We start from the raw sequence: 9,936 nt of genomic DNA, 5'->3' as shown, positions 1-9,936 counted from the left end.
TTTTTTCAGACCTGAGATATGCTACAATTACAGGTTTTTGAAGATGAAATGTCTTATTTTCCTCTTTACCGGAAATATACCATGTATATACTTTGTATCATGTACATTGTATCTTCTGGAAAATGAGTCAATACACTATATATAATAGAGATGATAAATACAGGTACCTTATGCAATGAGGCTGTATTATAGAGGATACCCTTACTAAATAAATAAGGACTTTTTATGTACCCTGTATACCACTCTCTATATACCATTCTTTATATACTCTGTAAACCACTTCTTATTTACCCTGTTTACTAGTTTGTATAATCTGTATACAAATCATTATATAACCTTCTCAATATTTCTTTATAAAGATATCTTTGTTGTGTTTTATAATAAACAAGAGGCACTGAGTTAGGACAAGTCTTTCTAACAAAAGTGTATCCAAGTTTTGATGCTCAGCAATATATTATATATATATATATTACTACATCCAGGTATAACACATGTAGTTACTACTACTGACAGGTATTACACATGTATATATTATCACAGATAGGTATTACACATGTAGTTACTACTACAGACAGGTATTACACATGTATATATTATCACAGATAGGTATTACACATGTAATTACAACTACAGACAGGTACTACACATGCATATACTATCACAGATAGGTATTACACATAAATACTACTACAGACAGGTATTAAACATGTACTACTACATACATGTATTACACATGAATATACTATCACAGACAGGTATTGCACATGTATTTACTACCACAGACAGATCATACACATGCATTTACTATCACAGACAGGTATTACACATGTATATACTATCACAGACAGGTAATACACATGTAATTACTACTATAGACAGTTATTACACATGCATATATTATCACAGACAGGTATTACACATGTATATACTATCACAGACAGGTATTACACATGTAATTACTACTACAGACAGGTATTACATATGTACAATGTATTTACTATCACAGACATGTATTACACATTTATTTACTATCACAGACAGCTGATATAACACATGCAATTACTTACTACGGAGAGGTTCTTATATTGCTATTGTTGGGGGGGGGGAGGCGGTTGAATGGAAAATAGTTTTATTTATTTATTTTCTCATTATATAAATATCTGTTTTAACATGATATCTTGTATTTGAATGGTAATAAAGTGCATGCTGTAAGTGTTACCATGTATCTGGCTTGTGTGAAATGCCTTTTAGGTCACAAAATACAATTGTATCTCTACAAAATATATCTTGATCAATTTAATATCTCAAAGACTTTAAAGAACATGCACCTGATGATGAAATATCACTTATCTGTTACATATGTATCAAATAATGAAATATTACTTCTTGTCTGTAATAGTACAAGTAAATACAAGTTTATAACCAGTTTGAAAAAATGAATTAATGTTCCTTGCATGACAGTATATTGATAGAACATAGAATTACAAATACATAAGTATGTTCCTTAATGTCTGTGATAGTTAAAACAATTTTATCTGAAACAATATAATTAAAGATCCATAGCCTGTCTGTGATAATAAATACAGGTGTATGGCCAGTATGAAACAGTAAATAAAAAAATATGTTCCTATTTCTATCGATATGTTATACTCCACAGAGACCTTAACTGCTTAATGCGGTCTGTGATAAGCAGCACGAAACAATTAATAAATGTTCCTAATATGTTTGTTAAAGTTAATACAAGTTTATAACCAGTCTGAAAACAATTAATAAATGTCCATTACCTGTCTGTGAATTTGTACGGTTAATATTACAATTTTATCAAATTACTTTAAAAACATTTAGAGGAAATCCGTGAAGAAAATCAAGATAAAACATTTTAATGAATAAATTGTAAGTAATACATGCAGTAGGATCGTTTTCCTTCAGTTATGAAATACATAGGAACATCCCTTTCTCCACCACTTACCCCCATACCTTTTAAGATAATGTTAATACCGCTATAACCAGACCTATTTGGTGGCATTAAACTCCTACTTTCACTTTCACATACTTCATTTCCGGTTAAGAGATACGAAACTAAGGCTTTCGATTTAATGCTTTACCGAGCGCTGTTGAGGAGGGTTTATTATCTCAAATTCAAATCTCGTTCTTTATAAGATATCTTATAACCGAGTTATATAAGATATCTCATTTAATTTTGTTTATAAGATATCTTATATATTATATAAGATATCTTATATATTATATAACATATCTTATAAAAGATATAAGATATCTTATTTAATTTTCTTTATAAGATATCTTACATCTTTTATGAGATATCTTATATAATATATAAGATATCTTATATAATATATAAGATATCTTATATAATATATAAGATATCTTATATAATATATAAGATATCTTATATCTTTTATGAGATATCTTATAAAGAAAGGTATATAAGATATCTCATTTATTATATAAGATATCTTATAAAGTATATAAGATATCTCATAAAGTATATAAGATATCTTATATAATTAAAGAAGACATCTTATATAATTTGGTTAAGTACTGGATCAACATTGCTCCATGCATAAATGACAACTTGGCTTGCCATACTCGGGTGCGTGTTTCCTTTGAAGGTCACTTATTTGACATAGTTTATACTCGGGTGCGTGTTTCCTACGAAGGTCACTTATTTGGCATAGTTTATAGTCTGAGGCGGGTTTCCTGGGAAGGACACTTATTTGACATAGTGTATAGTCTGGCGCGTGTTTCCTGTGAAAATCACTTATTTGACATAGTTTATACTCGGGTGTGTGTTTCCTGTGAAGGTCACTTATTTTTCACAGTTTATTGTATGACGCGTGTTTCCTGTGAAGGTCACTTAATTGTCACAGTTTATTGTATGACGCGTGTTTACTGTGAAGGTTATTTATTTATCACAGTTTATTGTTTGACGCGTGTTTCCTGTGAAAGTCGCTTATTTGTCACAGTTTATTGTATGACGCGTGTTTACTGTGAAGGTCACTATTTATCACAGTTTATTGTATGACGCGTGTTTCCTGTAAAGGTCACTTATTTATCACAGTTTATTCCATGACGAGTGTTTCCTGTGAAGGTCACTTATTTATCACAGTTTATTGTATGACGCGTGTTTCCTGTGAAGGTCACTTATTTATCACAGTTTATTGTATGACGCGTGTTTACTGTGAAAGTCACTTATTTGACATAGTTTATCGTCTTCCGCGTTTTTACTGTGACTGTCACGTTTTAGATACATGTTATATAATGTTGCGCGATACAGTATATATATCTGATATGAAATGTTGAGTGATTATCGAATTTTGCGGTGAGTGAATGCATGTACAGTAACATGACCAATCATGACGTCATACAATGATAAATAGATAATATCGAAGATTTACATATGCTTTTAAAACGTCACAATACTAACAATATAAATTTATATAGAGCCAATATGGGTTTGAGACTAACTTGGAAGAATTTTTTTTTGGTAGTGTAAGATATGTGATATGTTCATAAAATAATAACAGAAAAGGAACTTAAATTCGTTTTATTGATGAAATTAAAACTTTTCGCGGTATTTTTAGTTCACAAATTTCGATAAACTGGAAAAATGTTAGACACGTTTCATAATTCTTATTGAGATGGAAACTGTTAGATCGGATACAGCCTGGAAATGATCGACACTAATCAACTAATGCCATATTCGAATACTGATCGGATGTAAATGGGAGCAACATAAAACACGTGTTGTGTTCTGCTTTTCACAAGTGAAAATCGGCAGTGCAGAAAGTTCGCAGACATAAACGTCAAATAGTAGAATAAAATATCAATATTAAGCTGAACATGTAGATCAACAGTAAGAAACTTATATAACTTCACCAAACATCAAACAATATAGCCCATTTAACACCCCAGACAACTCAGATAGCGGAATGTTATCCTTCCACTGAGTTGCCGCAATACACGCTTTATTGATCTTTTTAATGTTGCCGAAACATTCCAAAAGGAACTTAAAACTGTATACACATAACACTACTGGCCATGGTTTGTTTGGTGAGTAGGGCAAGCACAGGGGTAAAACAACTGAACAAGGATACAACAACGTGTGACGTCATTCCGAGTAAAGATACGTGTATAACGGCGTATAATGTCATTGCTAGGAAACGACGTGTATATGACGTCACAGAACAAAGACAGAACGACGTGTGACGTCATTCCGGTTAAAAATCGTGTATAACGGCGTATAATGTTATTGGACAAAGAAACGACGTACATAAGACGTCACTGAACTAAGATACTACGACGTGTGACGTCACTCCTGAGTAAAGATACAACGGCGTGTAATGTTATTGGACAAAGATACGACGTACCTGTGATATCACAGAAATAAGATACAACAATGTGTGACGTCACTTTGAGAAATGATACAACGACGTGTTATTTTATGGACAAAGATCAAACGTATATATGACGTCACTGAACAAAGATACCACTATGTGTAACGTCATTGTTATAAAAAAAATACAACGGCAAGTGACGTCAATAAACAATTCCACAATGACCGTGTTACAGTATCTAAAAAGGATATAATGATGAGTAATGTTGAAAACGAATTCGTCGAAATGTTCGTTTAAGATTTTGTGACGTAACCAGTAAATAATTGGAGAGAAATTATGTCAATATCATAATGTTGGCACGGGTTTCTACGCTAACTATACGTACAATGTCCCGGTAACTCATATACACTCTGATTAGACGAAACGGTTGTCAAGGCAATTCATGTATACATTGGATCAAACGGAACGGTTGTCAGGGCAACTCATGTACACTCTGATCAGACGGAAAGGTTGTCAAGGCAATATACATGTATGTACACCCTGATCAGACGGAACGGTTGTCACGGCAACTCATGTAAACTCTGATCAGACGAAACGGTTGCCACGGCAACTCATGTACACCCTGATCAGACGAAACGTTTGTCACGGCAACTCATGTACACCCTGATCAGACGAAACGGTTGTCATTCCAACTCATGTACACCCTGATCACACGAAACGGTTGTCACGGCAACTCATGTACACCCTGATCAGACGAAACGGTTGTTACGCCAACTCATGTACGCCCTGATCAGATGAAACGGTTGTCACGGCAACTCATGTATACCCTGATCAGACGAAACGGTTGTCACGCCAACTCATGTACACCCTGATCAAACGGAACGGTTTTCATGGTAACTCATGTTTACCACGGTTGTTACGGCAACTCATTGCACCCTGATCAGACAGAACGATTGTCACGGTAACTAATGTTTACCCTGATCAGACGAAACGGTTGTCACGCCAACTCATGTACACACTGATCAAACGGAACGGTTTTCATGGTAACTCATGTTTACCACGGTTGTTACGGCAACTCATTGCACCCTGATCAGACAGAACGGTTGTCACGGTAACTAATGTTCACCCTGATCAGACAGAACGGTTGTTACGCCAACGTATGAAAATTGCACAAACGGGCGCCACAAGGTACTCTGGAGCGGTTTTCTGGCAATATATGTAAAACATGATGAAATATTGTTTAATCATGGTAAGCACTTAAATCGCCCAGATTGAAATCGTAAGTCATCTTCATACCTTGATATTAATTAAAATATGACAATAGCCGTTGTTTCACTAACAAACTATTCCAGCTTATTTCCTTAGAAGTCGCATTACAACCTCCCTACTTTATAATGTACACGTCATACATATACTCCATTCTCTACTCAATCACATCTCCCAATTATCAGGATGTTTGGGTCCTATTATTACTAAATTATGTAACCAGGGTTTCAAATCTACGTATCAACATCATTTGATTATTCACTACAAGAATCAATTGTCTGTTAGGATGAAAGTGATGTTCACCTACATGTTTTAACAAAAACGGTTGCTAATTGACAAAACACTGACTTTTTTGAAGGATTTTACAAGTGACGTCATGACAGGTTCTCTTCAAAAATATCTTGTTTCGCCATCACTATTTGGAGATTTACTATATACTTTCCTTTGGAGGATATCTCTGGCATTTTCTGTTGTCTTTCCGTGTATGTTGTTTTCCGTTCCATCTTCGTTCTATTGTGTTGACACAAAAATATATGATTTTATTTGTCACTACTCATTCAATTTGGGAAGGGGAGAAGTGTGGATTTCTCATATCCCCTTCATTTACACAGGAATCAACTTCTTTACGATAAAGACAGACATACTATTACTATTTCACTGTAAAAGTGTCTGTATATATGATGGCTCATAAATGACATGCAGGATTTACCCTTTGCCGCAACGCGTAAAAGTGTAAAAAATATCCAAGAATTTTCATCTCAGGTTCCATATAGACTAGAGTCCTGATGTTTGACTAGTAGGTTCCTTTAATAGAGTGCAATAATGTTTCCTCATGTTAATTGACTTGACCTACTTTCAAAGTTACACCGATCAAATAAAAACAATCACCAGTATTTAGGACACATGTCATGACCACCAGTAAGACTTTTTTTCTTACATATTGGGTATAGATCCAAGTTCAGCTTGACCGCTGACAAGGGTCCAAAGTTAACATGAGCTATAATTGGTAAATCGCACTGAAATCTTCTGAAGTTCTTTAAGGCCATTGCTCATAATATTTAGCCAGTCAGTTCCTTGTACGGCGTGCCGTAAAGTTTTTCTTATATCATTGAAAACAATTTACTGTCAAGGTAGCATGGGGTCAAATAGACTGAATGAGCATTTTCTACAGAGCCAAAAGTTTTAGAGCAGCCATACACTAGGTATTATATGTAGACAACAATGAGTTTTGTAATCTATTGTGTTTAGATCGAAGGTTAACTTTGGGAGCTGGCGGGTTCACAGATTAACATAGGCTTTAGTGGGCAAAAAACTTAAACAACTCAAATTTAAGTCCCATAAAGCTTAGGGTCCCGATATTTAGCCAGTAGTAACCTTTGATGGAGTGTTCTCATATCAATGATGTTTACCTGCATTCAATGTCACAAGGGGCAAATGTTTAAAACATGTTCAAACATCATTTTCTAAAGAACCATAGGTTTCAAAGTCATGATAGTTTGGAATGTTATGTAGAGTAGCAGTGCGAATCTTTTTTTAGTATTTTGTAATAAGTACGAAGGTCAACTGGTTGGGGTTAATTTAAACATATGCCATAATAAAAACTTTAAGAATCTTCTACTTAAGTTCCATTTGACCAAGTGTTTTGATATTTGACCAGTAAGTACCTTTTATAGAGTGCTATAATAGTTCCTCATACCAATGTATTTTATTTACTTTCAATGTCATAATGGTCAAATACGTTAAAAAAAAACGTCAAAACGCATTTTCTGAGGAAAAATAAGGTCTACAGCCATAGTATTTTAATACATTATGTGAACCATGAAGGAGTGCGACCATTTTCTTAAAGTCCTTTGGTTTTAACTTAATAAATGTGCTGAGATCCCCATATAAAACCAATGATATGCTTGGTGAGCAAGGTAGAAGAGGACAAGTATTCTACCAAGTTAGGTCCTGGGATCTGGCCCTGCCGCAATCCAATGCAGAGTGACTATAAAGAACCATCGAAAGTATTGTCGTAAGCAATACAGGCCCTCTGGCCATTTTGTATTTTACGGATATACTACTACTGTATCAACCGATCACACATTTTTGTACTATCTTTTGGGACTAGCATGCACGTGCCCTATTTATTTAAAAGCGCGTGTTCCTGGAGGACTCTCACCGTGGCACTGTTTGTGATGTGAATATGGAAAGGTTATACGACGGTGCCAACTAATTATATATAATCTTGCCAAGTCTAAGTGTCATTTTGCACGGAGTGCGGATTGACACGACCCTGTTACGATTAGCGGTGCGCCTTAATTGTTGTACAAGTTGTTTCCCAGAAGTGAGTGTCGGTCCAACTCCTTCCATATGTTTATGAATGACAGATACTATTCGTCATCACACCACACAACGACCGACGGCCAACCTGGTATACTGCCTGATGGTATTATTAACAGCTGATTATAAACAGTATCATGTTTGAACACTACGTAATCACTTAATTCGATTCTTTCCTGTGATTGTTCTTACAGTACTTACTCTCGTCCAGACTAACGAAACCTGCCAAGCGTGTGTTAGAGTACCACAACGTGCCAGTAGATTAGTGTTGGTAATATTACTTAAGAAAAACACATCAGCGTCTTCAAAACGCTTCTTTGTTCAGATATGTAGTTGGGTTGTTTACAAAGTCGTAATTTGAAGCCTAGTCAATATTTCGTGAATGAAGGGCGGACATATATAATTTGACAGACAGCTGCCCTTAGCAAACTGATAATAGGATAAACAATGTACTTAGTTATGTCTTTTGTATTTATTTATATGTTTCATTTGATACTAGGATGACAAATATACGACGGTTAGGATATTGGCAACTGCATAGAAAAAGGGACAGTAGTGATGGACGCCATCCAACACATATACAACCTCATTGAGCATCTGACGACCAACATTACATACATTTGTAATTACTATATTGTTAGTGTTTCGTCTGTCTTCTACTATCTCAAAGACAAAATACTATACGTTCTTGTACTCATATATTAGTATTGATATTTGTTTCGGTAATAATTTAAGTCAAAATAAGTCACCTGTTAGTTTTTTTTGTCTATGTTCTCATTAAATACACTGTACAGACTGATAGCTTCTCGTCGTCAATTCACACACAGCTTGTTGACTTATAGCATAGTAGTATTAATCATCTTTTCTTGGTTTTTGTTTAGGTTTTCGTTTTTCTGATAGCAAATGTTAAACTTCTCAAAAATGTGACTTCAACCTTTCTGAAACACCAGTTTCCGTACGCCACGGGACGAGTTGGAATACAAAACAATGCTTCTTTCTCCAACCGTTCATAGGAATCAGCTTGGGCATGTGTGATTGTGAAACTCGTCTTTGCTTGTTGGTACGAGCTGTGTCAATGGTTCACTATCGATAAGTCCTTGGTCGTTGGTACGAGCTGTCTCAATGGTTCACTATTGATAAGTCCTGGGTTGTTGGTCCGAGCTGTGTCAATGGTTCCCTATTGATAAATCCTGGGTTGTTGGGCCGAGCTGTGTCAATGGTTCACTATAGATAAGTCCTGGGTCGTTGGTCCAAGCTGTGTCAATGGTTCACTTTAGATAATTCCTGGGTCGTTGGTCCAAGCTGTGACAATGGTTCACTATTGATAATTCCTGGGTCGTTGGTCCGAGCTGTGTCTATTGTTCACTATTGATAAGTCCTGGGTCGTTGGTCCGAGCTGTGTCAATGGTTCACTATTGATAAGTCCTGGGTCGTTCATCCGAGCTGTGTCAATGGTTCACTATTGATAAATCCTGGGTTGTTGGTCCGAGCTGTGTCAATGGTTCACTATAGATAATTCCTGGGTCGTTGGTCCGAGCTGTGTCAATTGTTCACTATTGATAAGTCCTGGATTGTTGGTCCGAGCTGCGTCAATGATTCACTATCGATAAGTCCTTGGTCGTTGGTCCCAGCTGTGTCAATGGTTCACTATTGATAAGATAAGTCCTGGGTCGTTGGTCCGAGCTGTGTCAGTGGTTCACTATCGATAAGTCCTTGGTCGTTGGTCCGAGCTGTGTCAATGGTTCACTATTGATAAGGCCTGGGTCGTTGGTCCGAGCTGTGTCAATGGTTCACTATCGATAAGTACTTGGTCGTTGGTCCCAGCTGTGTCAATGGTTCACTATCGATAAGTCCTGGGTCGTTGGTCCGAGCTGTGTCAGTGGTTCGCTATCGATTAGTCCTCGGTCGTTGGTCCGAGCTGTGTCAATGGTTCAATGTCGATGAGTCCTTGGTCGTTGGTCCGAGCTGTGTCAGTGGTTCACTATCGATT

The sequence above is a fragment of the Mizuhopecten yessoensis genome, unplaced genomic scaffold (assembly GCF_002113885.1).
Source record: "Mizuhopecten yessoensis strain PY_sf001 unplaced genomic scaffold, ASM211388v2 scaffold8857, whole genome shotgun sequence".
NCBI lineage: Eukaryota > Metazoa > Mollusca > Bivalvia > Pectinida > Pectinidae > Mizuhopecten > Mizuhopecten yessoensis.
This window is presented reverse-complemented; position numbering follows the sequence as displayed.